The sequence below is a fragment of the Tiliqua scincoides genome, chromosome 3, assembly GCF_035046505.1.
Source record: "Tiliqua scincoides isolate rTilSci1 chromosome 3, rTilSci1.hap2, whole genome shotgun sequence".
Classification (NCBI taxonomy): Eukaryota; Metazoa; Chordata; class Lepidosauria; order Squamata; family Scincidae; genus Tiliqua; species Tiliqua scincoides.
The window spans coordinates 235,679,155-235,704,702 of record NC_089823.1 but is presented as its reverse complement, the minus strand read 5'-3'; the positions used below and the strand labels follow the sequence as shown (position 1 = coordinate 235,704,702).

General features: G+C 49.9%; 1 protein-coding gene and 3 pseudogenes across 1 annotated transcript in view; 1 reads left to right on the top strand and 3 right to left on the bottom strand.

Moving 5' to 3' along the window:
• Positions 1 to 25,548, top strand: part of LOC136645974 (cytochrome P450 2J2-like) — a 249,571-nt gene that overhangs the window by 87,100 nt on the left and 136,923 nt on the right. The gene's annotated exons all lie outside the window — the stretch shown is intronic.
• Positions 3,424 to 3,543, bottom strand: LOC136646483 (5S ribosomal RNA; annotated as a pseudogene).
• On the bottom strand, positions 11,477 to 11,596 carry LOC136646482 (5S ribosomal RNA; annotated as a pseudogene).
• LOC136646481 (5S ribosomal RNA) lies at positions 19,530 to 19,649 on the bottom strand (annotated as a pseudogene).

The window sequence follows — 25,548 nt, the reverse complement described above, 5'->3', positions numbered from 1 at the left end:
ATAGGATTGGGTCTCAATGGCTTAACAGTATTAGCCCTACGTACGAAGAAAACACAGGATGTGGGCTCACTTCCCTGCATTACAATCTCTGCGCATGAACTGGAGGTTGTCCATGACTTTGTGTACCTTGGCTCAATGATCTCCGACACTCTTTCTCTCAATAGTGAGCTAAACAAACGCATCGGTAAAGCAGCTACCACGTTTTCCAGACTCACAAAGAGAGTCTGGTCCAACAAGAAGCTGACAGAACATACCAAGATCCAGGTCTACAGAGCTTGCGTCCTGACTACACTTCTATACTGCAGCGAGTCATGGACTCTTCGCTCACAACAGGAGAGGAAACTGAACGCTTTGCACATGCGCTGCCTCCGACGCATCCTCGGCATCACCTGGCAGGACAAAGTTCCAAACAACACAGTCCTGGAAAAAGCTGGAATCCCTAGCATGTATGCACTGCTGAAACAGAGACGCCTGCGTTGGCTCGGTCATGTCATGAGAGTGGATGATGGCTGGATCCCAAAGGATCTCCTCTATGGAGAACTCATGCAGGGAAAGTGCCCTACAGGTAGACCACAGCTGCGATACAAAGACATCTGCAGGAGGGATCTGAAGGCCTTAGGAGTGGACCTCAACAGGTGGGAAACCCTGGCCTCTGAGCGGCCTGCTTGGAGGCAGGCTGTGCAGCATGGCCTTTCCCAGTTTTCCCAGCACTGTTTTCCCAGTGAAGCGACACTTGGCCAACAGACCGAGGCAAAGAGGCAAAGTAGGAAGGCGCATAGCCATGGAGTCAGACCAGGGACAGACTGCACTTGCTCCCAGTGTGGAAGGGATTGTCACTCCCGAATCGGCCTTTTCAGCCACACTAGACGCTGTCCCAGAACCACAATTCAGAGCGTGATACCATAGTCTTTCGAGACTGAAGGTTGCCAACAATGACGATGACATACACAAGTATAATACATACTAGAACAAACACATTCCTAGATTAGCCAATTATGATGTCAGATAAGATCTATTGTATACTTTATTATAAGTAGTGAACTATATAAGGAGTCAGTAAAAGAAAACAGGGAGTAGTAGCAATACCTCTGATGAAACGAGAAGCTGCTTCAGAAAGAGCATTCAGCCTGCCCAGCTGTGCAGATACAGGAAGACAGAGAGAGAGAGAGAGAGAGAGAGAGAGAGAGAGAGAGAGAGGAGCCATGGCAATCTGGTGGGAATTGGTATTGTTGATCATTCCGATTCCGTGGCTGATTCTGCACTTCCTGAAACAACTCTGGGAATCCAGACTGTACCCTCCGGGCCCTCCTAGACTTCCCTTCATTGGAAATCTGTGGTGGTTTGGGTTCAAGTTTTCTGCTGATACTTTGGCAAAGCTATGTCTCAGTTGAGTAAGAGAAAGAGGGGAGAGTCCTGGTAAAGCATAAGAACAGGTGGTTTCCCTGCCACTTACGTTCTGTGAGTGGTCATCTATGGGCACCATATGGTCTGAGTGCACATGAGAGAGGCAGCTTTGCTGAAGCCAGGCTGACCTAGGTCTGCTCAGGATTGGACCTGGGAATTCCATGTATGCTGAGTTCCATGGTTGAAGACAGGTGCAAGATAAAGGTAATAACTAAAAATGTGCATTCTGCACCTGAGCAGAGCACACTTTGGGAACATTCAAGTGCAGAATGTTCACCCCTTGTCTATTCAAGGGATCACTCTCTTTATGAAGAACTCTGATAAGCCTTCCAGAAGAAGCGGTGTCCCTTCACAGAAACATCAAAATGCAAATTCAAACATGGATCTGGTACTTTGCACTGAAGGGGAAGGTGGAGATCTGTGGACAAGGGAGCCAATGTCGGTTTTTTGTCACTGACAGATCATTAGCAAGTGAAGGTGAGACAACTGGGGCTCAGGGGCTCTGCAACAGTGCAGAGAACAAGTTTGGATGGGCTTCTAGGCTGCCCTCAAGTGCTTCTAAGTGACACGGCTGTTTGGTCAAAACCTGCGTTGACCTCTGCATCTCTCCCTGTTTAACTAGAGCCACCCAAGGGGCACAGAGAGGCCTGATCCAAAGGATTGCTAAAGCCGTTGTGATACTGCTTGTTTCCATAGTCAGTCCTGGATGCCATAGTTTTGCATGCAAAGCATGTGATCTACCACTGAGCGATGTCCAGCACTTCTTCTGGAGAAGAATACGGAGGTTTTAGCGATTCACTGCTTTGTGTTGGAGTGATTACAGATTTGAAAAAGTGGCTTCTTTGTTTTGGAGGCCATTCAAATCCAGGAGTGGACGAATTTAGGGTGCTTGTAGTGCCTTCTGCCACCACCAGCATCTCATTCTCTTAGCTGTGGAGTTCTACTTTGATCAGCCCAGCTTAGACCCTTTTCCTTCTGTTCTCCTCATTGCTACAGCTCTTGGGTTCTCTGTTTCCATGAAATTCAGAACTGGGGTTTGGTTCACTTCCAGCAGGATTGCTGAACAGTGCAGTCCCATTTTGAAGTGCTGGATGAAATGTTTTTGAGAAAGCTCCATGTGTGTTTGACCTTTGACAAAGGCCCTATCCCTGGGCAGGAAATAGGGATGTTGCCTTCTCAGGTTTGCCCTGACGCACATCATGCATGTTGTAAAATGTTCAACTTTTCCGGAAGCCAAGTTCTAATACGCATGTCAGGTGTATTTTCTCCCATGTGAATCTGCCTGGTTACAGAGGTGTTCTTGAGATGCCTTTTCCTGTCTGCCTGCTGAGGTGGGAAGCGGCAACCAGGGGACAGGAACAGGGTCTTCTCAGTTGTCGCGTTCGGAACTTGGAACGCTTTTCTGGCAGCCATGAGGTGATTTTGTCACTGCAAAACTGAAACAGTTTCGACTTAATGCAGGGACTGAAAGAGGAGTGTGCTGAGGCCAGCACACAATGGTGGGCACCCAGGAGGGTAGCTGTAGCATTATTGACCTGGCAGATGCTGCATTCTGGCCAAATCAGAGCAGGGTCAGGGTGGGGCAAGAGAGGAGGAGGGTGCCAACAATGCCGACAAGGACAGGCAGCACCAGGTGTTCTTGACAAAGTGCATTATGTCCCCTACCTAGTTGTTGTCCTGTGATGAAATTAAATCCTTTTCATGCTAACTCCCAAGTCCTAAATAGGTCTGGGCTACTAGAGTACAGGTTGAACCTACTAGTCTTCCTTCCTTCCTTAAAAATCCGCAGTTTCAAATCCGCAGTAAGTCTTTGCAGGGGTGGGGGAGGAAGCAGCAGGGGAAGGCAGCGATGCAATCCCCAGGATCGCATCACTCAGGGGGCTGCAGGGACTGGGACACACTCACCAGTCCCTGCAGCAGCCGTCCCTGTGTATGGGGAGCGCCTGCAGGGTGCCTGAGGTCAGGGAAAGGGATAGTGGCTTTGGTTGGCAACCTTCAGTCTCAAAAGACTATGGTATAAGCCTACAGCACCAGGTATTCCCAGGAGGTCTCCCATCCAAGTACTAACCAGGCCTGACCCTGCTTAGCTTCCGAGATCAGACAAGATCAGGCATGTGCAGGGCGACAGTGAGTGGAGCCTCCGCAAAAGCAGAAGCGGAGCACAATCACCCCACTCTCCCTTTCCCTGACCTGGGGAGCCCTGCAGGCGCTTGCACAGAGCTGCCCTCACACAGGGAAGGCTGCTGCAGGGACTGGAGGGTGCACCCCAGTCCCTGCAGCCCCGTCAGAAGGGAAAGCGGAGCAATCGTGCTCTGCTTCCAGTTTTGCGGAGTGGGGCGCGATCACTCCGCTTTCACTTTTCCTGACCTGGGGAGCCCTGCCGAAGATTGTGCAGGGCTCCCCGCACCCCTGGGAGGCTACAGGAGGCTTGGGCAAGTGCACCCAAGCCCCTGCAGGCCCCCTGAGCGGTGCGATCCTGTGGATTGCGCCGCTGCCTTCCTCCTGTCTCCTGGCTGCCCCCACCCCTTAAGGGGGCAGAGGCCAGGACCCACAGGCTGGGGCGTTGTGACACCTCAGTTTGAATACCACTGGCCTAATGATTGATTTGTTTGCCTGCTGATCACCAAAGAGCTGAATCTGTGAAGGGCCTCTGGGAGTGATTGGCTGCACTGTTCTGATCTTTGGGAGGGCAAGGTAGGGTCAGTAGACAGGGCAGGGTAAATGAAGGGAGCCAATAAGAGAAGAGGAACATCCTAAGAATTGGAGAAGTGTTGGGTGTGGTGATCTACCATTGCCCCGCACCCACTGGTTCTTTTGCTGTACCTTTTGATAGAATAAAGATATTTCAATGCAGTTTTTTCATTGCATTCTGCATGAAATTACACATTGATTGATACATAACATGATGTTATTATTTTTACAAAATGTGATTTTGGTCACTAGTGGTGACCAGTGGCAGCACCAGGAGTTCTTGACAAAGAGGATTACGTCCCATATCTGGTTGTTGTCCTGTGATGAAATAGAATTCTTTTCACGGCAACTCCCAAGTCCTTGATAGGACTGGGCTACTGCAGTGGCATCACTGGGGTTCGCATCACCCGGTGCGGGAGGCCAGTGCGTCACCCCTATGCTGTAGGCAGGGCAACACCCCAGGTGGTGGGTGTGGTGATCTAGGCAGGGACTGAAAGAGGAGTGTGCTGAGGCCAGCACACAATGGTGGGCACCCAGGAGGGTAGCTGTAGCATTACTGACCTGGCAGATGCTGCATTCTGACCAAATCAGAGCAGGGTCAGGATGGGGCAAGAGAGGAGGAGGAGTGTGCCAACAATGCCGACAAGGACAGGCAGCACCAGGAGTTCTTGACAAAGAGGATTACGTCCCCTATCTGGTTGTTGTCCTGTGATGAAATTAAATCCTTTTCATGCTAACTCCCAAGTCCTAAATAGGTCTGGGCTACTAGAGTACAGGTTGAACCTACTAGTCATTCTTTCTTCCTTATTTTTATACCTCCCTTTCTCCAAGCACCTCATGCTTCTGTACATGGTTCCTTCCCTCTTACCCCTGTCAGGTAGATGAGGCTGAGAGAGAGTGACTGGCCCAAGGTCACCCAGGAAGCTTCATGGCTGAGTAGGGATTTGAACCCGGATCTTCCGGGTCTCCAACCAGAACCACCATATTACCTGGCTTTGCAAATACTGTGAGAAAATAATTAAATATATGTCTGTCTGTGCTGCAAAAGGACAGAGGGGAGGGTGCCTTCCCAGGAACTTCACGGTTACTGCACCCATGATGGAAGGGCCCCTGCACAAAACACTTGCAACACAGAAGTGGGAGTGTGACTGCACCCATGATCACTCAAAGCACCCTGGTTTTCTCTTTCATGGTCTCTGTGACCAGTGAAAAGTTATGTTAGGAGAACAGCCTCTGAAAAGTAGCACCAGTTCTATGTCAGATTACAGACATTAAAAAACCCGGAACACAATGCGTCAGATGTGGACCACCTCAAGCTCCTGGGCCATAGGTTGCCTACACCTGGCCTAGACAATGGTTCCTGCCCAGAAAACCATTCACATGGTTGCATTTTCCCCATTCACCTCCAGTGGATGCTGGAGGGACAATCAGCAATGGACAGATAAGCTTTGTTCAGGACTGTAATGAACACAGCCACATTCACATTGTTCTGCCAATTTCATGACAGTTCCTGGCTTCAGATCTTACTGCTGATCAGAGGCAGGAAATCAGGAAATATCCCCATGTTTAACCTAATTTCCTCACCTGTAACTGTAATAAATAAATAAATAAATAAAATAATAAAAATAAGGAAATCAGGAAATAGGTCAGGCCCTGGATCTTCCCACAGGCAAGGTCAGTGTGTGGACTTCTCCACTGGCAAGGAGGATGCCATGTGGCTATTGTTTTACCGGGACTAGACTCTCTGCACCAGGGAATCTCCTTGCTCCAATCCACATCTCAGCCAAGTTGCTGCTGTGGAGGTGCTGGTGGCAAAGGGAGGGGTGAAGATCCGCATCCCAGCCACCCTAACCAGTGACATCTTACACAGAAACAGGGTTCTCTAGTTGAGTGAAGGGTCCCCATTCAGCAGAGTTGGTAGCAACGGTTGCAGAATTCCAGGAGAATTAGCAAGTCAGACTCCTCTGTCCTTCTCCCAACCCAGCAAGGCAGCTTCAGTTCCCAAACCAGCCCAGGAATGGGAAAGATGAGGTTAAAAGTAATCTGCATAATCAAAGGCTACCTGCAGTTGACCTTCTGCTACCTTTTCGAAGTCTTCCCGATTTCAAAGGCAAAAGGTGAATTTAAACTCTAGTTTGAAATGTGCCCAGTCAGTGCATCCAGTGTGGATGTCTTTAGTAACTGCTTAATCACAGCCACTTCCAAAGGTGTGGAGAAATTCCTTTACCCTGAAAAGGAACAGTAACTGCAGACTGATCAGCACACGGACACTTGACCAGGGCGCGGCCTGCCTGGCCCTGACTCCACTGCTGTGCGTGAGCAATAATTGCGCTGGGAGTGTCATCAGAGCTCATCCTCTTACAATCGTTGGTAAATGGCAGCTTATCTCATTTTCATATACTTGTGCCCAATGAAATTAACACCTTGCATGCATTAATATTAAATTAATTAATAACGTGGCCTGCCGCTTATGTGCATTAGTTTACTTGTGGGGGTGGAACAAGAACCCACATATGCAGAACTGATGTGAAAAGGAACTCCGTCTTGTAGCCCCATCCTACTAACTCTCAATGGGGGGCTCACTGCATCTTGCAGGGGTGTTTTGAGCAGCGAAGACCTCCTCACGGTAAGGGAATATTTGCTCCCTCGCCCGGGGTAAGATCTCACAGTCCAGTTGGATCGACTCAGACCTGCATCAGCTGTATAGCTGGTGCAAGTCCAAGAGGACCTGGGCCTGGGGATCAAAGCCGTGAAGGGGATAGCATAGCGGTGGTGCCACTGCCACAGATACTGCTCCACTCCCAGTCTTGATCCAGCCCTCCCCCGTTCTCCTCCTCATTCCTCCCCCTCCCTGCCCAGTTCTACCCACCCCCTGCTTCCCTCCCACCCGACCACCCACCCGCCACACAGACTCGCTGGTGCTGGGGAGCATCGATGGGCTGCCGTTGCACTGCTGTGGCTGCTTTTGGCCCAGCTGCACAAAATATTCCTGATTCCTTCAGGTCAAGTGCTGAGGCTTTGGCATGTTCCGCTGATACAGAAGCCAAGTTTGAGCTTTGAGGAACTGCGTTCACCTCTTGCCACTGACACTGGAAGCATGAGAAGGACTCTCAGCAGCAGAAACACTCGACACATTATCCAGGACTTTTACGTAGTATGGAAAGTTCTCCTCGTGGCGGCATCGACTCTGGAAGTCTTCATTGCTGCAGGTTCACAGCTTGGATCCTCAGCATCAGTATCTTTCTCTCCATTGTGCATCAGCAATTTTTCCAAATTCTAGCAAGCCTGAAGTACATCTTCAGGAGATTTTTTGTTGCTGCTGTATATATAGAATAGGAAGCCAAATGGGGAATTGTATTGGAGCTGATAGAATCTCTCTTCAACAGAGAGCTTAATAGCATAGACAGCATAGTAGAAACCTTTTTGAATTTCAAGCTTGGACTTTGCAGTGCCTCTTCTGGGGCTACACACTCAAACTGGTTGTTCTCCTTTTCCTAATTTGTTCTGTCTCATAGTTTGGTTGTATGTCTGGCTCATTTGCAATCTCAGGTCCTGATCCTAACGGGCACACGCCGGTGCTCTGGCTCCACTTCTGTTGGTGGTTGTCATAAAAGTGCTGTAAAGCACTTTCCCACCAGCTGGAGACACCCAGCACTGGTGGAAGGCCATCGCCAGTTGATGCTGAGTCTCAGTGCCCGAAGGATGCTTTGGTGGACCACTGGGGGGTGAATGGTGAACCTAAAAGGTTCATGTCATCAAAGATCTCTATCAAAGCATCATAGATATTACCAGGATGCTATCTCTGTGCTTTCAATACATCGATCCAGATCACCAATCTTGTTCCATTGAGGCCCAACCCTTTCCAACTTTCCAGCAATTCAGCCTTGAGGATGCCTATGTGACAGCCCCCACTGCCCCAGGATGCAGCACACACCCCACTAACACAGTTGCATCAGTGCTGGAAAGTTGGATAGGATTGGGTCTCAATGGCTTAACAGTATTAGCCCTACGTACGAAGAAAACACAGGATGTGGGCTCACTTCCCTGCATTACAATCTCTGCGCATGAACTGGAGGTTGTCCATGACTTTGTGTACCTTGGCTCAATGATCTCCGACACTCTTTCTCTCAATAGTGAGCTAAACAAACGCATCGGTAAAGCAGCTACCATGTTTTCCAGACTCACAAAGAGAGTCTGGTCCAACAAGAAGCTGACAGAACATACCAAGATCCAGGTCTACAGAGCTTGCGTCCTGAGTACACTTCTATACTGCAGCGAGTCATGGACTCTTCGCTCACAACAGGAGAGGAAACTGAACGCTTTGCACATGCGCTGCCTCCGACGCATCCTCGGCATCACCTGGCAGGACAAAGTTCCAAACAACACAGTCCTGGAAAAAGCTGGAATCCCTAGCATGTATGCACTGCTGAAACAGAGACGCCTGCGTTGGCTCGGTCATGTCATGAGAGTGGATGATGGCTGGATCCCAAAGGATCTCCTCTATGGAGAACTCATGCAGGGAAAGTGCCCTACAGGTAGACCACAGCTGCGATACAAAGACATCTGCAGGAGGGATCTGAAGGCCTTAGGAGTGGACCTCAACAGGTGGGAAACCCTGGCCTCTGAGCGGCCTGCTTGGAGGCAGGCTGTGCAGCATGGCCTTTCCCAGTTTTCCCAGCACTGTTTTCCCAGTGAAGCGACACTTGGCCAACAGACCGAGGCAAAGAGGCAAAGTAGGAAGGCGCATAGCCATGGAGTCAGACCAGGGACAGACTGCACTTGCTCCCAGTGTGGAAGGGATTGTCACTCCCGAATCGGCCTTTTCAGCCACACTAGACGCTGTCCCAGAACCACAATTCAGAGCGTGATACCATAGTCTTTCGAGACTGAAGGTTGCCAACAATGACGATGACATACACAAGTATAATACATACTAGAACAAACACATTCCTAGATTAGCCAATTATGATGTCAGATAAGATCTATTGTATACTTTATTATAAGTAGTGAACTATATAAGGAGTCAGTAAAAGAAAACAGGGAGTAGTAGCAATACCTCTGATGAAACGAGAAGCTGCTTCAGAAAGAGCATTCAGCCTGCCCAGCTGTGCAGATACAGGAAGACAGAGAGAGAGAGAGAGAGAGAGAGAGAGAAGAGCCATGGCAATCTGGTGGGAATTGGTATTGTTGATCATTCCGATTCCGTGGCTGATTCTGCACTTCCTGAAACAACTCTGGGAATCCAGACTGTACCCTCCGGGCCCTCCTAGACTTCCCTTCACTGGAAATCTGTGGTGGTTTGGGTTCAAGTTTTCTGCTGATACTTTGGCAAAGGTATGTCTCAGTTGAGTAAGAGAAAGAGGGGAGAGTCCTGGTAAAGCATAAGAACAGGTGGTTTCCCTGCCACTTACGTTCTGTGAGTGGTCATCTATGGGCACCATATGGTCTGAGTGCACATGAGAGAGGCAGCTTTGCTGAAGCCAGGCTGACCTAGGTCTGCTCAGGATTGGACCTGGGAATTCCATGTATGCTGAGTTCCATGGTTGAAGACAGGTGCAAGATAAAGGTAATAACTAAAAATGTGCATTCTGCACCTGAGCAGAGCACACTTTGGGAACATTCAAGTGCAGAATGTTCACCCCTTGTCTATTCAAGGGATCACTCTCTTTATGAAGAACTCTGATAAGCCTTCCAGAAGAAGCGGTGTCCCTTCACAGAAACATCAAAATGCAAATTCAAACATGGATCTGGTACTTTGCACTGAAGGGGAAGGTGGAGATCTGTGGACAAGGGAGCCAATGTCGGTTTTTTGTCACTGACAGATCATTAGCAAGTGAAGGTGAGACAACTGGGGCTCAGGGGCTCTGCAACAGTGCAGAGAACAAGTTTGGATGGGCTTCTAGGCTGCCCTCAAGTGCTTCTAAGTGACACGGCTGTTTGGTCAAAACCTGCGTTGACCTCTGCATCTCTCCCTGTTTAACTAGAGCCACCCAAGGGGCACAGAGAGGCCTGATCCAAAGGATTGCTAAAGCCGTTGTGATACTGCTTGTTTCCATAGTCAGTCCTGGATGCCATAGTTTTGCATGCAAAGCATGTGATCTACCACTGAGCGATGTCCAGCACTTCTTCTGGAGAAGAATACGGAGGTTTTAGCGATTCACTGCTTTGTGTTGGAGTGATTACAGATTTGAAAAAGTGGCTTCTTTGTTTTGGAGGCCATTCAAATCCAGGAGTGGACGAATTTAGGGTGCTTGTAGTGCCTTCTGCCACCACCAGCATCTCATTCTCTTAGCTGTGGAGTTCTACTTTGATCAGCCCAGCTTAGACCCTTTTCCTTCTGTTCTCCTCATTGCTACAGCTCTTGGGTTCTCTGTTTCCATGAAATTCAGAACTGGGGTTTGGTTCACTTCCAGCAGGATTGCTGAACAGTGCAGTCCCATTTTGAAGTGCTGGATGAAATGTTTTTGAGAAAGCTCCATGTGTGTTTGACCTTTGACAAAGGCCCTATCCCTGGGCAGGAAATAGGGATGTTGCCTTCTCAGGTTTGCCCTGACGCACATCATGCATGTTGTAAAATGTTCAACTTTTCCGGAAGCCAAGTTCTAATACGCATGTCAGGTGTATTTTCTCCCATGTGAATCTGCCTGGTTACAGAGGTGTTCTTGAGATGCCTTTTCCTGTCTGCCTGCTGAGGTGGGAAGCGGCAACCAGGGGACAGGAACAGGGTCTTCTCAGTTGTCGTGTTCGGAACTTGGAACGCTTTTCTGGCAGCCATGAGGTGATTTTGTCACTGCAAAACTGAAACAGTTTCGACTTAATGCAGGGACTGAAAGAGGAGTGTGCTGAGGCCAGCACACAATGGTGGGCACCCAGGAGGGTAGCTGTAGCATTATTGACCTGGCAGATGCTGCATTCTGGCCAAATCAGAGCAGGGTCAGGGTGGGGCAAGAGAGGAGGAGGGTGCCAACAATGCCGACAAGGACAGGCAGCACCAGGTGTTCTTGACAAAGTGCATTATGTCCCCTACCTAGTTGTTGTCCTGTGATGAAATTAAATCCTTTTCATGCTAACTCCCAAGTCCTAAATAGGTCTGGGCTACTAGAGTACAGGTTGAACCTACTAGTCTTCCTTCCTTCCTTAAAAATCCGCAGTTTCAAATCCGCAGTAAGTCTTTGCAGGGGTGGGGGAGGAAGCAGCAGGGGAAGGCAGCGATGCAATCCCCAGGATCGCATCACTCAGGGGGCTGCAGGGACTGGGACACACTCACCAGTCCCTGCAGCAGCCGTCCCTGTGTATGGGGAGCGCCTGCAGGGTGCCTGAGGTCAGGGAAAGGGATAGTGGCTTTGGTTGGCAACCTTCAGTCTCAAAAGACTATGGTATAAGCCTACAGCACCAGGTATTCCCAGGAGGTCTCCCATCCAAGTACTAACCAGGCCTGACCCTGCTTAGCTTCCGAGATCAGACAAGATCAGGCATGTGCAGGGCGACAGTGAGTGGAGCCTCCGCAAAAGCAGAAGCGGAGCACAATCACCCCACTCTCCCTTTCCCTGACCTGGGGAGCCCTGCAGGCGCTTGCACAGAGCTGCCCTCACACAGGGAAGGCTGCTGCAGGGACTGGAGGGTGCACCCCAGTCCCTGCAGCCCCGTCAGAAGGGAAAGCGGAGCAATCGTGCTCTGCTTCCAGTTTTGCGGAGTGGGGCGCGATCACTCCGCTTTCACTTTTCCTGACCTGGGGAGCCCTGCCGAAGGTGGTGCAGGGCTCCCCGCACCCCTGGGAGGCTACAGGAGGCTTGGGCAAGTGCACCCAAGCCCCTGCAGGCCCCCTGAGCGGTGCGATCCTGTGGATTGCGCCGCTGCCTTCCTCCTGTCTCCTGGCTGCCCCCACCCCTTAAGGGGGCAGAGGCCAGGACCCACAGGCTGGGGCGTTGTGACACCTCAGTTTGAATACCACTGGCCTAATGATTGATTTGTTTGCCTGCTGATCACCAAAGAGCTGAATCTGTGAAGGGCCTCTGGGAGTGATTGGCTGCACTGTTCTGATCTTTGGGAGGGCAAGGTAGGGTCAGTAGACAGGGCAGGGTAAATGAAGGGAGCCAATAAGAGAAGAGGAACATCCTAAGAATTGGAGAAGTGTTGGGTGTGGTGATCTACCATTGCCCCGCACCCACTGGTTCTTTTGCTGTACCTTTTGATAGAATAAAGATATTTCAATGCAGTTTTTTCATTGCATTCTGCATGAAATTACACATTGATTGATACATAACATGATGTTATTATTTTTACAAAATGTGATTTTGGTCACTAGTGGTGACCAGTGGCAGCACCAGGAGTTCTTGACAAAGAGGATTACGTCCCATATCTGGTTGTTGTCCTGTGATGAAATAGAATTCTTTTCACGGCAACTCCCAAGTCCTTGATAGGACTGGGCTACTGCAGTGGCATCACTGGGGTTCGCATCACCCGGTGCGGGAGGCCAGTGCGTCACCCCTATGCTGTAGGCAGGGCAACACCCCAGGTGGTGGGTGTGGTGATCTAGGCAGGGACTGAAAGAGGAGTGTGCTGAGGCCAGCACACAATGGTGGGCACCCAGGAGGGTAGCTGTAGCATTACTGACCTGGCAGATGCTGCATTCTGACCAAATCAGAGCAGGGTCAGGATGGGGCAAGAGAGGAGGAGGAGTGTGCCAACAATGCCGACAAGGACAGGCAGCACCAGGAGTTCTTGACAAAGAGGATTACGTCCCCTATCTGGTTGTTGTCCTGTGATGAAATTAAATCCTTTTCATGCTAACTCCCAAGTCCTAAATAGGTCTGGGCTACTAGAGTACAGGTTGAACCTACTAGTCATTCTTTCTTCCTTATTTTTATACCTCCCTTTCTCCAAGCACCTCATGCTTCTGTACATGGTTCCTTCCCTCTTACCCCTGTCAGGTAGATGAGGCTGAGAGAGAGTGACTGGCCCAAGGTCACCCAGGAAGCTTCATGGCTGAGTAGGGATTTGAACCCGGATCTTCCGGGTCTCCAACCAGAACCACCATATTACCTGGCTTTGCAAATACTGTGAGAAAATAATTAAATATATGTCTGTCTGTGCTGCAAAAGGACAGAGGGGAGGGTGCCTTCCCAGGAACTTCACGGTTACTGCACCCATGATGGAAGGGCCCCTGCACAAAACACTTGCAACACAGAAGTGGGAGTGTGACTGCACCCATGATCACTCAAAGCACCCTGGTTTTCTCTTTCATGGTCTCTGTGACCAGTGAAAAGTTATGTTAGGAGAACAGCCTCTGAAAAGTAGCGCCAGTTCTATGTCAGATTACAGACATTAAAAAACCCGGAACACAATGCGTCAGATGTGGACCACCTCAAGCTCCTGGGCCATAGGTTGCCTACACCTGGCCTAGACAATGGTTCCTGCCCAGAAAACCATTCACATGGTTGCATTTTCCCCATTCACCTCCAGTGGATGCTGGAGGGACAATCAGCAATGGACAGATAAGCTTTGTTCAGGACTGTAATGAACACAACCACATTCACATTGTTCTGCCAATTTCATGACAGTTCCTGGCTTCAGATCTTACTGCTGATCAGAGGCAGGAAATCAGGAAATATCCCCATGTTTAACCTAATTTCCTCACCTGTAACTGTAATAAATAAATAAATAAATAAAATAATAAAAATAAGGAAATCAGGAAATAGGTCAGGCCCTGGATCTTCCCACAGGCAAGGTCAGTGTGTGGACTTCTCCACTGGCAAGGAGGATGCCATGTGGCTATTGTTTTACCGGGACTAGACTCTCTGCACCAGGGAATCTCCTTGCTCCAATCCACATCTCAGCCAAGTTGCTGCTGTGGAGGTGCTGGTGGCAAAGGGAGGGGTGAAGATCCGCATCCCAGCCACCCTAACCAGTGACATCTTACACAGAAACAGGGTTCTCTAGTTGAGTGAAGGGTCCCCATTCAGCAGAGTTGGTAGCAACGGTTACAGAATTCCAGGAGAATTAGCAAGTCAGACTCCTCTGTCCTTCTCCCAACCCAGCAAGGCAGCTTCAGTTCCCAAACCAGCCCAGGAATGGGAATGATGAGGTTAAAAGTAATCTGCATAATCAAAGGCTACCTGCAGTTGACCTTCTGCTACCTTTGCGAAGTCTTCCCGATTTCAAAGGCAAAAGGTGAATTTAAACTCTAGTTTGAAATGTGCCCAGTCAGTGCATCCAGTGTGGATGTCTTTAGTAACTGCTTAATCACAGCCACTTCCAAAGGTGTGGAGAAATTCCTTTACCCTGAAAAGGAACAGTAACTGCAGACTGATCAGCACACGGACACTTGACCAGGGCGCGGCCTGCCTGGCCCTGACTCCACTGCTGTGCGTGAGCAATAATTGCGCTGGGAGTGTCATCAGAGCTCATCCTCTTACAATCGTTGGTAAATGGCAGCTTATCTCATTTTCATATACTTGTGCCCAATGAAATTAACACCTTGCATGCATTAATATTAAATTAATTAATAACGTGGCCTGCCGCTTATGTGCATTAGTTTACTTGTGGGGGTGGAACAAGAACCCACATATGCAGAACTGATGTGAAAAGGAACTCCGTCTTGTAGCCCTATCCTACTAACTCTCAATGGGGGGCTCACTGCATCTTGCAGGGGTGTTTTGAGCAGCGAAGACCTCCTCACGGTAAGGGAATATTTGCTCCCTCGCCCGGGGTAAGATCTCACAGTCCAGTTGGATCGACTCAGACCTGCATCAGCTGTATAGCTGGTGCAAGTCCAAGAGGACCTGGGCCTGGGGATCAAAGCCGTGAAGGGGATAGCATAGCGGTGGTGCCACTGCCACAGATACTGCTCCACTCCCAGTCTTGATCCAGCCCTCCCCCGTTCTCCTCCTCATTCCTCCCCCTCCCTGCCCAGTTCTACCCACCCCCTGCTTCCCTCCCACCCGACCACCCACCCGCCACACAGACTCGCTGGTGCTGGGGAGCATCGATGGGCTGCCGTTGCACTGCTGTGGCTGCTTTTGGCCCAGCTGCACAAAACATTCCTGATTCCTTCAGGTCAAGTGCTGAGGCTTTGGCATGTTCCGCTGATACAGAAGCCAAGTTTGAGCTTTGAGGAACTGCGTTCACCTCTTGCCACTGACACTGGAAGCATGAGAAGGACTCTCAGCAGCAGAAACACTCGGCACATTATCCAGGACTTTTACGTAGTATGGAAAGTTCTCCTCGTGGCGGCATCGACTCTGGAAGTCTTCATTGCTGCAGGTTCACAGCTTGGATCCTCAGCATCAGTATCTTTCTCTCCATTGTGCATCAGCAATTTTTCCAAATTCTAGCAAGCCTGAAGTACATCTTCAGGAGATTTTTTGTTGCTGCTGTATATATAGAATAGGAAGCCAAATGGGGAATTGTATTGGAGCTGATAGAATCTCTCTTCAACAGAGAGCTTAATAGCATAGACAGCATAGTAGAAACCTTTTTGAATTTCAAGCTTGGACTTTGCAGTGCCTCTTCTGGGGCTACACACTCAAACTGGTTGTTCTCCTTTTCCTAATTTGTTCTGTCTCATAGTTTGGTTGTATGTCTGGCTCATTTGCAATCTCAGGTCCTGATCCTAACGGGCACACGCCGGTGCTCTGGCTCCACTTCTGTTGGTGGTTGTCATAAAAGTGCTGTAAAGCACTTTCCCACCAGCTGGAGACACCCAGCACTGGTGGAAGGCCATCGCCAGTTGATGCTGAGTCTCAGTGCCCGAAGGATGCTTTGGTGGACCACTGGGGGGTGAATGGTGAACCTAAAAGGTTCATGTCATCAAAGATCTCTATCAAAGCATCATAGATATTACCAGGATGCTATCTCTGTGCTTTCAATACATCGATCCAGATCACCAATCTTGTTCCATTGAGGCCCAACCCTTTCCAACTTTCCAGCAATTCAGCCTTGAGGATGCCTATGTGACAGCCCCCACTGCCCCAGGATGCAGCACACACCCCACTAACACAGTTGCATCAGTGCTGGAAAGTTGGATAGGATTGGGTCTCAATGGCTTAACAGTATTAGCCCTACGTACGAAGAAAACACAGGATGTGGGCTCACTTCCCTGCATTACAATCTCTGCGCATGAACTGGAGGTTGTCCATGACTTTGTGTACCTTGGCTCAATGATCTCCGACACTCTTTCTCTCAATAGTGAGCTAAACAAACGCATCGGTAAAGCAGCTACCACGTTTTCCAGACTCACAAAGAGAGTCTGGTCCAACAAGAAGCTGACAGAACATACCAAGATCCAGGTCTACAGAGCTTGCGTCCTGAGTACACTTCTATACTGCAGCGAGTCATGGACTCTTCGCTCACAACAGGAGAGGAAACTGAACGCTTTGCACATGCGCTGCCTCCGACGCATCCTCGGCATCACCTGGCAGGACAAAGTTCCAAACAACACAGTCCTGGAAAAAGCTGGAATCCCTAGCATGTATGCACTGCTGAAACAGAGACGCCTGCGTTGGCTCGGTCATGTCATGAGAGTGGATGATGGCTGGATCCCAAAGGATCTCCTCTATGGAGAACTCATGCAGGGAAAGTGCCCTACAGGTAGACCACAGCTGCGATACAAAGACATCTGCAGGAGGGATCTGAAGGCCTTAGGAGTGGACCTCAACAGGTGGGAAACCCTGGCCTCTGAGCGGCCTGCTTGGAGGCAGGCTGTGCAGCATGGCCTTTCCCAGTTTTCCCAGCACTGTTTTCCCAGTGAAGCGACACTTGGCCAACAGACCGAGGCAAAGAGGCAAAGTAGGAAGGCGCATAGCCATGGAGTCAGACCAGGGACAGACTGCACTTGCTCCCAGTGTGGAAGGGATTGTCACTCCCGAATTGGCCTTTTCAGCCACACTAGACGCTGTCCCAGAACCACAATTCAGAGCGTGATACCATAGTCTTTCGAGACTGAAGGTTGCCAACAGTGACGATGACATACACAAGTATAATACATACTAGAACAAACACATTCCTAGATTAGCCAATTATGATGTCAGATAAGATCTATTGTATACTTTATTATAAGTAGTGAACTATATAAGGAGTCAGTAAAAGAAAACAGGGAGTAGTAGCAATACCTCTGATGAAACGAGAAGCTGCTTCAGAAAGAGCATTCAGCCTGCCCAGCTGTGCAGATACAGGAAGACAGAGAGAGAGAGAGAGAGAGAGAGAGAGAGGAGCCATGGCAATCTGGTGGGAATTGGTATTGTTGATCATTCCGATTCCGTGGCTGATTCTGCACTTCCTGAAACAACTCTGGGAATCCAGACTGTACCCTCCGGGCCCTCCTAGACTTCCCTTCATTGGAAATCTGTGGTGGTTTGGGTTCAAGTTTTCTGCTGATACTTTGGCAAAGGTATGTCTCAGTTGAGTAAGAGAAAGAGGGGAGAGTCCTGGTAAAGCATAAGAACAGGTGGTTTCCCTGCCACTTACGTTCTGTGAGTGGTCATCTATGGGCACCATATGGTCTGAGTGCACATGAGAGAGGCAGCTTTGCTGAAGCCAGGCTGACCTAGGTCTGCTCAGGATTGGACCTGGGAATTCCATGTATGCTGAGTTCCATGGTTGAAGACAGGTGCAAGATAAAGGTAATAACTAAAAATGTGCATTCTGCACCTGAGCAGAGCACACTTTGGGAACATTCAAGTGCAGAATGTTCACCCCTTGTCTATTCAAGGGATCACTCTCTTTATGAAGAACTCTGATAAGCCTTCCAGAAGAAGCGGTGTCCCTTCACAGAAACATCAAAATGCAAATTCAAACATGGATCTGGTACTTTGCACTGAAGGGGAAGGTGGAGATCTGTGGACAAGGGAGCCAATGTCGGTTTTTTGTCACTGACAGATCATTAGCAAGTGAAGGTGAGACAACTGGGGCTCAGGGGCTCTGCAACAGTGCAGAGAACAAGTTTGGATGGACTTCTAGGCTGCCCTCAAGTGCTTCTAAGTGACACGGCTGTTTGGTCAAAACCTGCGTTGACCTCTGCATCTCTCCCTGTTTAACTAGAGCCACCCAAGGGGCACAGAGAGGCCTGATCCAAAGGATTGCTAAAGCCGTTGTGATACTGCTTGTTTCCATAGTCAGTCCTGGATGCCATAGTTTTGCATGCAAAGCATGTGATCTACCACTGAGCGATGTCCAGCACTTCTTCTGGAGAAGAATACGGAGGTTTTAGCGATTCACTGCTTTGTGTTGGAGTGATTACAGATTTGAAAAAGTGGCTTCTTTGTTTTGGAGGCCATTCAAATCCAGGAGTGGACGAATTTAGGGTGCTTGTAGTGCCTTCTGCCACCACCAGCATCTCATTCTCTTAGCTGTGGAGTTCTACTTTGATCAGCCCAGCTTAGACCCTTTTCCTTCTGTTCTCCTCATTGCTACAGCTCTTGGGTTCTCTGTTTCCATGAAATTCAGAACTGGGGTTTGGTTCACTTCCAGCAGGATTGCTGAACAGTGCAGTCCCATTTTGAAGTGCTGGATGAAATGTTTTTGAGAAAGCTCCATGTGTGTTTGACCTTTGACAAAGGCCCTATCCCTGGGCAGGAAATAGGGATGTTGCCTTCTCAGGTTTGCCCTGACGCACATCATGCATGTTGTAAAATGTTCAACTTTTCCGGAAGCCAAGTTCTAATACGCATGTCAGGTGTATTTTCTCCCATGTGAATCTGCCTGGTTACAGAGGTGTTCTTGAGATGCCTTTTCCTGTCTGCCTGCTGAGGTGGGAAGCGGCAACCAGGGGACAGGAACAGGGTCTTCTCAGTTGTCGCGTTCGGAACTTGGAACGCTTTTCTGGCAGCCATGAGGTGATTTTGTCACTGCAAAACTGAAACAGTTTCGACTTAATGCAGGGACTGAAAGAGGAGTGTGCTGAGGCCAGCACACAATGGTGGGCACCCAGGAGGGTAGCTGTAGCATTATTGACCTGGCAGATGCTGCATTCTGGCCAAATCAGAGCAGGGTCAGGGTGGGGCAAGAGAGGAGGAGGGTGCCAACAATGCCGACAAGGACAGGCAGCACCAGGTGTTCTTGACAAAGTGCATTATGTCCCCTACCTAGTTGTTGTCCTGTGATGAAATTAAATCCTTTTCATGCTAACTCCCAAGTCCTAAATAGGTCTGGGCTACTAGAGTACAGGTTGAACCTACTAGTCTTCCTTCCTTCCTTAAAAATCCGCAGTTTCAAATCCGCAGTAAGTCTTTGCAGGGGTGGGGGAGGAAGCAGCAGGGGAAGGCAGCGATGCAATCCCCAGGATCGCATCACTCAGGGGGCTGCAGGGACTGGGACACACTCACCAGTCCCTGCAGCAGCCGTCCCTGTGTATGGGGAGCGCCTGCAGGGTGCCTGAGGTCAGGGAAAGGGATAGTGGCTTTGGTTGGCAACCTTCAGTCTCAAAAGACTATGGTATAAGCCTACAGCACCAGGTATTCCCAGGAGGTCTCCCATCCAAGTACTAACCAGGCCTGACCCTGCTTAGCTTCCGAGATCAGACAAGATCAGGCATGTGCAGGGCGACAGTGAGTGGAGCCTCCGCAAAAGCAGAAGCGGAGCACAATCACCCCACTCTCCCTTTCCCTGACCTGGGGAGCCCTGCAGGCGCTTGCACAGAGCTGCCCTCACACAGGGAAGGCTGCTGCAGGGACTGGAGGGTGCACCCCAGTCCCTGCAGCCCCGTCAGAAGGGAAAGCGGAGCAATCGTGCTCTGCTTCCAGTTTTGCGGAGTGGGGCGCGATCACTCCGCTTTCACTTTTCCTGACCTGGGGAGCCCTGCCGAAGATTGTGCAGGGCTCCCTGCACCCCTGGGAGGCTACAGGAGGCTTGGGCAAGTGCACCCAAGCCCCTGCAGGCCTCCTGAGCGGTGCGATCCTGTGGATTGCGCCGCTGCCTTCCTCCTGTCTCCTGGCTGCCCCCACCCCTTAAGGGGGCAGAGGTCAGGACCCACAGGCTGGGGCGTTGTGACACCTCAGTTTGAATACCACTGGCCTAATGATTGATTTGTTTGCCTGCTGATCACCAAAGAGCTGAATCTGTGAAGGGCCTCTGGGAGTGATTGGCTGCACTGTTCTGATCTTTGGGAGGGCAAGGTAGGGTCAGTAGACAGGGCAGGGTAAATGAAGGGAGCCAATAAGAGAAGAGGAACATCCTAAGAATTGGAGAAGTGTTGGGTGTGGTGATCTACCATTGCCCCGCACCCACTGGTTCTTTTGCTGTACCTTTTGATAGAATAAAGATATTTCAATGCAGTTTTTTCATTGCATTCTGCATGAAATTACACATTGATTGATACATAACATGATGTTATTATTTTTACAAAATGTGATTTTGGTCACTAGTGGTGACCAGTGGCAGCACCAGGAGTTCTTGACAAAGAGGATTACGTCCCATATCTGGTTGTTGTCCTGTGATGAAATAGAATTCTTTTCACGGCAACTCCCAAGTCCTTGATAGGACTGGGCTACTGCAGTGGCATCACTGGGGTTCGCATCACCCGGTGCGGGAGGCCAGTGCGTCACCCCTATGCTGTAGGCAGGGCAACACCCCAGGTGGTGGGTGTGGTGATCTAGGCAGGGACTGAAAGAGGAGTGTGCTGAGGCCAGCACACAATGGTGGGCACCCAGGAGGGTAGCTGTAGCATTACTGACCTGGCAGATGCTGCATTCTGACCAAATCAGAGCAGGATCAGGATGGGGCAAGAGAGGAGGAGGAGTGTGCCAACAATGCCGACAAGGACAGGCAGCACCAGGAGTTCTTGACAAAGAGGATTACGTCCCCTACCTGGTTGTTGTCCTGTGATGAAATTAAATCCTTTTCATGCTAACTCCCAAGTCCTAAATAGGTCTGGGCTACTAGAGTACAGGTTGAACCTACTAGTCATTCTTTCTTCCTTATTTTTATACCTCCCTTTCTCCAAGCACCTCATGCTTCTGTACATGGTTCCTTCCCTCTTACCCCTGTCAGGTAGATGAGGCTGAGAGAGAGTGACTGGCCCAAGGTCACCCAGGAAGCTTCATGGCTGAGTAGGGATTTGAACCCGGATCTTCCGGGTCTCCAACCAGAACCACCATATTACCTGGCTTTGCAAATACTGTGAGAAAATAATTAAATGTATGTCTGTCTGTGCTGCAAAAGGACAGAGGGGAGGGTGCCTTCCCAGGAACTTCACGGTTACTGCACCCATGATGGAAGGGCCCCTGCACAAAACACTTGCAACACAGAAGTGGGAGTGTGACTGCACCCATGATCACTCAAAGCACCCTGGTTTTCTCTTTCATGGTCTCTGTGACCAGTGAAAAGTTATGTTAGGAGAACAGCCTCTGAAAAGTAGCACCAGTTCTACCCAAGCTGCATTAGTTCTTGGTGTACATCAGTAGCAAAGTGTTTCACGAGCATGACAGGAGTTGACTGTGCTGCAGCCTTTCATAGGTCTATAACAGAAATGCAGAGGAAGGACAGAGGAAACACCCCCCCCCCAACAGAGGACCCTGACACTCCTGGAGTGTGCCTGCTTGGTGTGTTCATATGGCAGGGCTTAACTATGGACCATAAACAACAAGTGTGTCTCTGGAGAGGACATATAAGGTCACTTTTTAGCATGAAAGTACTGAACAAAGAGATTATTTGACTCACAGAGTGCCACAACGTGCTCAAGATAAAATATAAGTGCCCTTCACACTATTGAGGGTTTCACCTGGAAACACTGCGCTGGAACAGGCAAGCTAGGAGGCTTATCCAGCACAGGATAGGCAAGGGGAAACTTTTCCCCTTACCTCTGGGCAAGGCGCCCTTGCCCCTATGGGTCTCCTCAGACTTGAGCCACCTCTTGAGGTGGCACAAGTTCAAGGAGAGCAGAGCGGCTTGCAGTAGCTTCGAACTCCCTGGGAATGGGGGTTGGGATCCAGCATAACTGCCAGATCCCAGCCCCACTTCCCGCTTCCCGCCCACCCGCCTCTGGGGCCACCCACCGGCCACCCTCCTCCCGCCCAGGAACACTCCCTCCTGCCTCCTCCCCACCCTCTCCCCGCCTACCTCAGAACATTGTGTCGGCCCAGCTGGGCCGACTCGAGGCTCAGTGCCTCTGTGGGCATGGAGGATTGTTCCAGCCTCCACAGGCCAGCGTGCCTCTGTGCACCGGCCTAGCCGACTCCTGAGGTCAGGATTGTGCTGCACGTTAAACAAATGAGCTCATTAAAATAATCCAGGTCTGATTACAGAACCAGGGGGGAGGAGGAGACATGAAGGGGTGGATCCAGTGGCAGTACATGCCATATCTTAGCTCCTCTTTTTTATACCTACCTGCCCCTTTTCTCACCTCGGACATAGGCTACCAAAATAGGTGGCATATGTCCAAGGAGAACCATTGGAGATTGGGCAGCTTACCAAGAGGTAAGTACAAAATAATTTTACTTACTCCAGTAGGCTATCCGACCCCTCCCCCCCTCATAGTATGGGCCTTGGCATACCAGGGGCGAAGAGTGACAGCAGCAGGCTCTCCCTGCCTCAGGGGCTGGCCAGGCACAGGGTTGGGCCTTTGATTGCAGGGGGGATCAGGTGTTGGTTGAGCGCCAGCCTGGCCAGGCTGAGCCCTGAATACTCAGAACATGTGGCAATGAAGGAGCAGATGGTGTACACCACACAGGAGCCAGCTTAGGACTCTCCCCCAGGGCTGCAGTACCCTAGCGCAGGAATGGTTTGCCGTTGGCATGGAACCCTGGCCATCAGGCCCCTTCCACCCCCGCCCAGTGACTGTGTTCATGTCCTGGAGGGAGGAGGTGAGGACTGCCCTGGGCTGAGCAGCAATGTGGCCAAGTCTTATTCACCTATTAAAAGGGGTATACTCTGCCCTTCCAGTGATAACAGGATGCCTAAGGTAGCTTAGTTGCAATGTTCATTAAATACAATGGGGTAAAGATAGTGCGGTGTATTGCAACTGCGGAAGATATTACCGAGGAGATAGGGTGTGGTGTCCACAGTGCCCCTTGCTCTGAGTAAATGCAGGATTAAAGCCCAGGTGGTAGCTGGAGGTGTGCTGCACAGCTGCAGCCACTAGAGCATAAGGAGATCCCTCAGGTATATAGGGAGCACCTGAGGCAGAAAGGTTTTGGTGGGTTTTGAGGGAGTGCAGGTTGGAGGTAGGAGAGGAGACTGACTGACTTGGTTTATGGAATTGGGAATCAGACTGTGGATGGTGACTGGACTTTGGCTTTGGACTTTGATTTGGATACCCTGATGGATTGGACTTACCTACCTGGAACTTGACTTTGGACTGTAACTTGGCTTATTGGCAACTCTGATTGATTTGACTGGTTTACAAGGCCCAGTGGATTGGGATTTGGCAAAACATGTGGCAATAAAAAGGTATAGGAGAAAAGCCAGGACACCATGTCATAAAAATAGAACAAATGCAGCAGCAGCAGCAGCAACAAACCTTACAAAATCCCTGAGAAGGAGCCAGCAAAGATTCCTTGGGGCTTCAGATTACAGACATTAAAAAACCCGGAACACAATGCGTCAGATACAGCAGCAGTTGTGAAAGAAAAACATCAGGTTCAGATCATCAATACTGCAGTCTCAGGAGACGGCAGAACGGAGAGCACAAAATAGCACGACCTGTGAGTAGAACGTGGGCATCTCTGGGAGAAGAAGGTCCAGACCGTGCCATTGGAGCAGTGCCTAGAAGTCTGGTGAAACACCTCTGCGCTCTGGGCCTTGAGCAGATTCCACCAGCTTGGCTCCAGAAAACAGCGTTGCTTGGCACAGCGATTAGCAAGGAGATCAAATAATTGACTCCCAGGATCTTGGCTGGATCCCGAATTGCAGAGCACAACCAGTCCAGCATAGTGCTCTCGCTGAGCTGAAGCAGCAGCATCGTCATCAACGCATTTGATAGCAACAGCATCACATAGTACCGCAAATCAGTCCAGCAGCCAATAACAGAATAACTCAGGGCCCAATCCTGTGCATGTCTAGTCATTAGTCCAATTGTGTTCAGTGGGACTTCCTCCTAAGAAGGTCTGCATAGGATTGCAACCTCATGGCGCAATCCAAACAGAGCCCTAGGCTGGCCAAGTCCCTTGCGCCCGCCTCTGGGTTTTGCAAGACTTACTTCCACAACAACTCAGGAGCAGGCTGTGCCAGTGGAAGGACGTGCACCAGCCTGCCCCCGCCAGATCTAACCCCAGACCCAGTAAATAGGCCAACCCCGCACCCTAGAGAGGCCAACACAGAGGCTCGAGGAGGGTGGGAGGAGAGTATTTGGGGGGGCGTTTCTGGGCAGAGGGCAGGTCAGTGGGAGGACTGGGCCCAGGAGGGGGGCGGTGCCAGGATCCAGCACTTAAGCCGGTTTCCAACCCCCCTCCCAGGTGAACAGGCCTTACACCAGGCTGCTTGGATCTGAGCACTTTAGGTGGGGCAGATCTGAGTAGCCCCACAGGCAGTTCCCTGCAACACAGGGTAAGGGGAATGAATTTGCAGCCCAGTCCTGCTCTGGATGCAGGGCAAGCCAGCTGAACAGCCTGCTCCAGGGCATGTTAAGTTTGGGCTACACATGGCATCCAAGCCCAAACAAAGGCAACTGAAGAAGAAAGGTTTTAGCCTTTGCCAGGGAGGGTTCCATTGGGGAGAAATACAGATAAAACTATGACTATTGTGGTTAAAAAATCAAACAAAAAGCTACCTAAAATCAGTAGTAAATTTACAATTTGTGGAGAAGCCATTGCAGAAGTCAATAGTTTTATCTGCTTAGGAAGTATGGTTACACCTGATACATCTTGCAGCCCAGAAATAATTAGAAGAACTGAACATAAGAACATAAGAAGAGCCCTGCTGGATCAGACAAGGCCCATCTTGTCCAGCTTCCTGTATCTCATTGGTCCATCAAGTGCTTGAAGGAGCACACAAGACAACAAGACACAACCTGAGAGCATCTCTCTATCTGTCCATCCCCTGCATCATTTTGTATGTCTCAATCATGTCCCCCCTCAGACGCCTCTTTTCTAGACTGAAAAGCTCCAAACAGCTGCATTTGCAAATTTAATGAAACTAGTGTGGAATAAAATGCAGCTTTGAAGAAGCACGGAAATTAAAGTTTTTAACTCCACCAGATCAGAGCTCATTGCAGCCACACAGAGGGTCATGGAGGGGGCTACAAGTCTCCAGGACCCCCTGGGAGGCTGCAGGATACCCCCAGGTACGTGGGGATGTATGCCACCCAATGCCTGCAACAACTTAGAGCACTCCCAGTGGGATTTTGGGAACCACAGCTCTAAAGAAACATGATCAACAGACAGTTTTGCCACCCACTGTCTACGTAAATTAATGAAAGTTAGGTGGTGTCAGCATTGGAGAAATAAAGACGTCTGGCTCCAAGCAGATGAGAAACCACCTTAAGTGCAGGTTTTTTAATCCAGCTTGGGCTGCTTTGGCCATAGA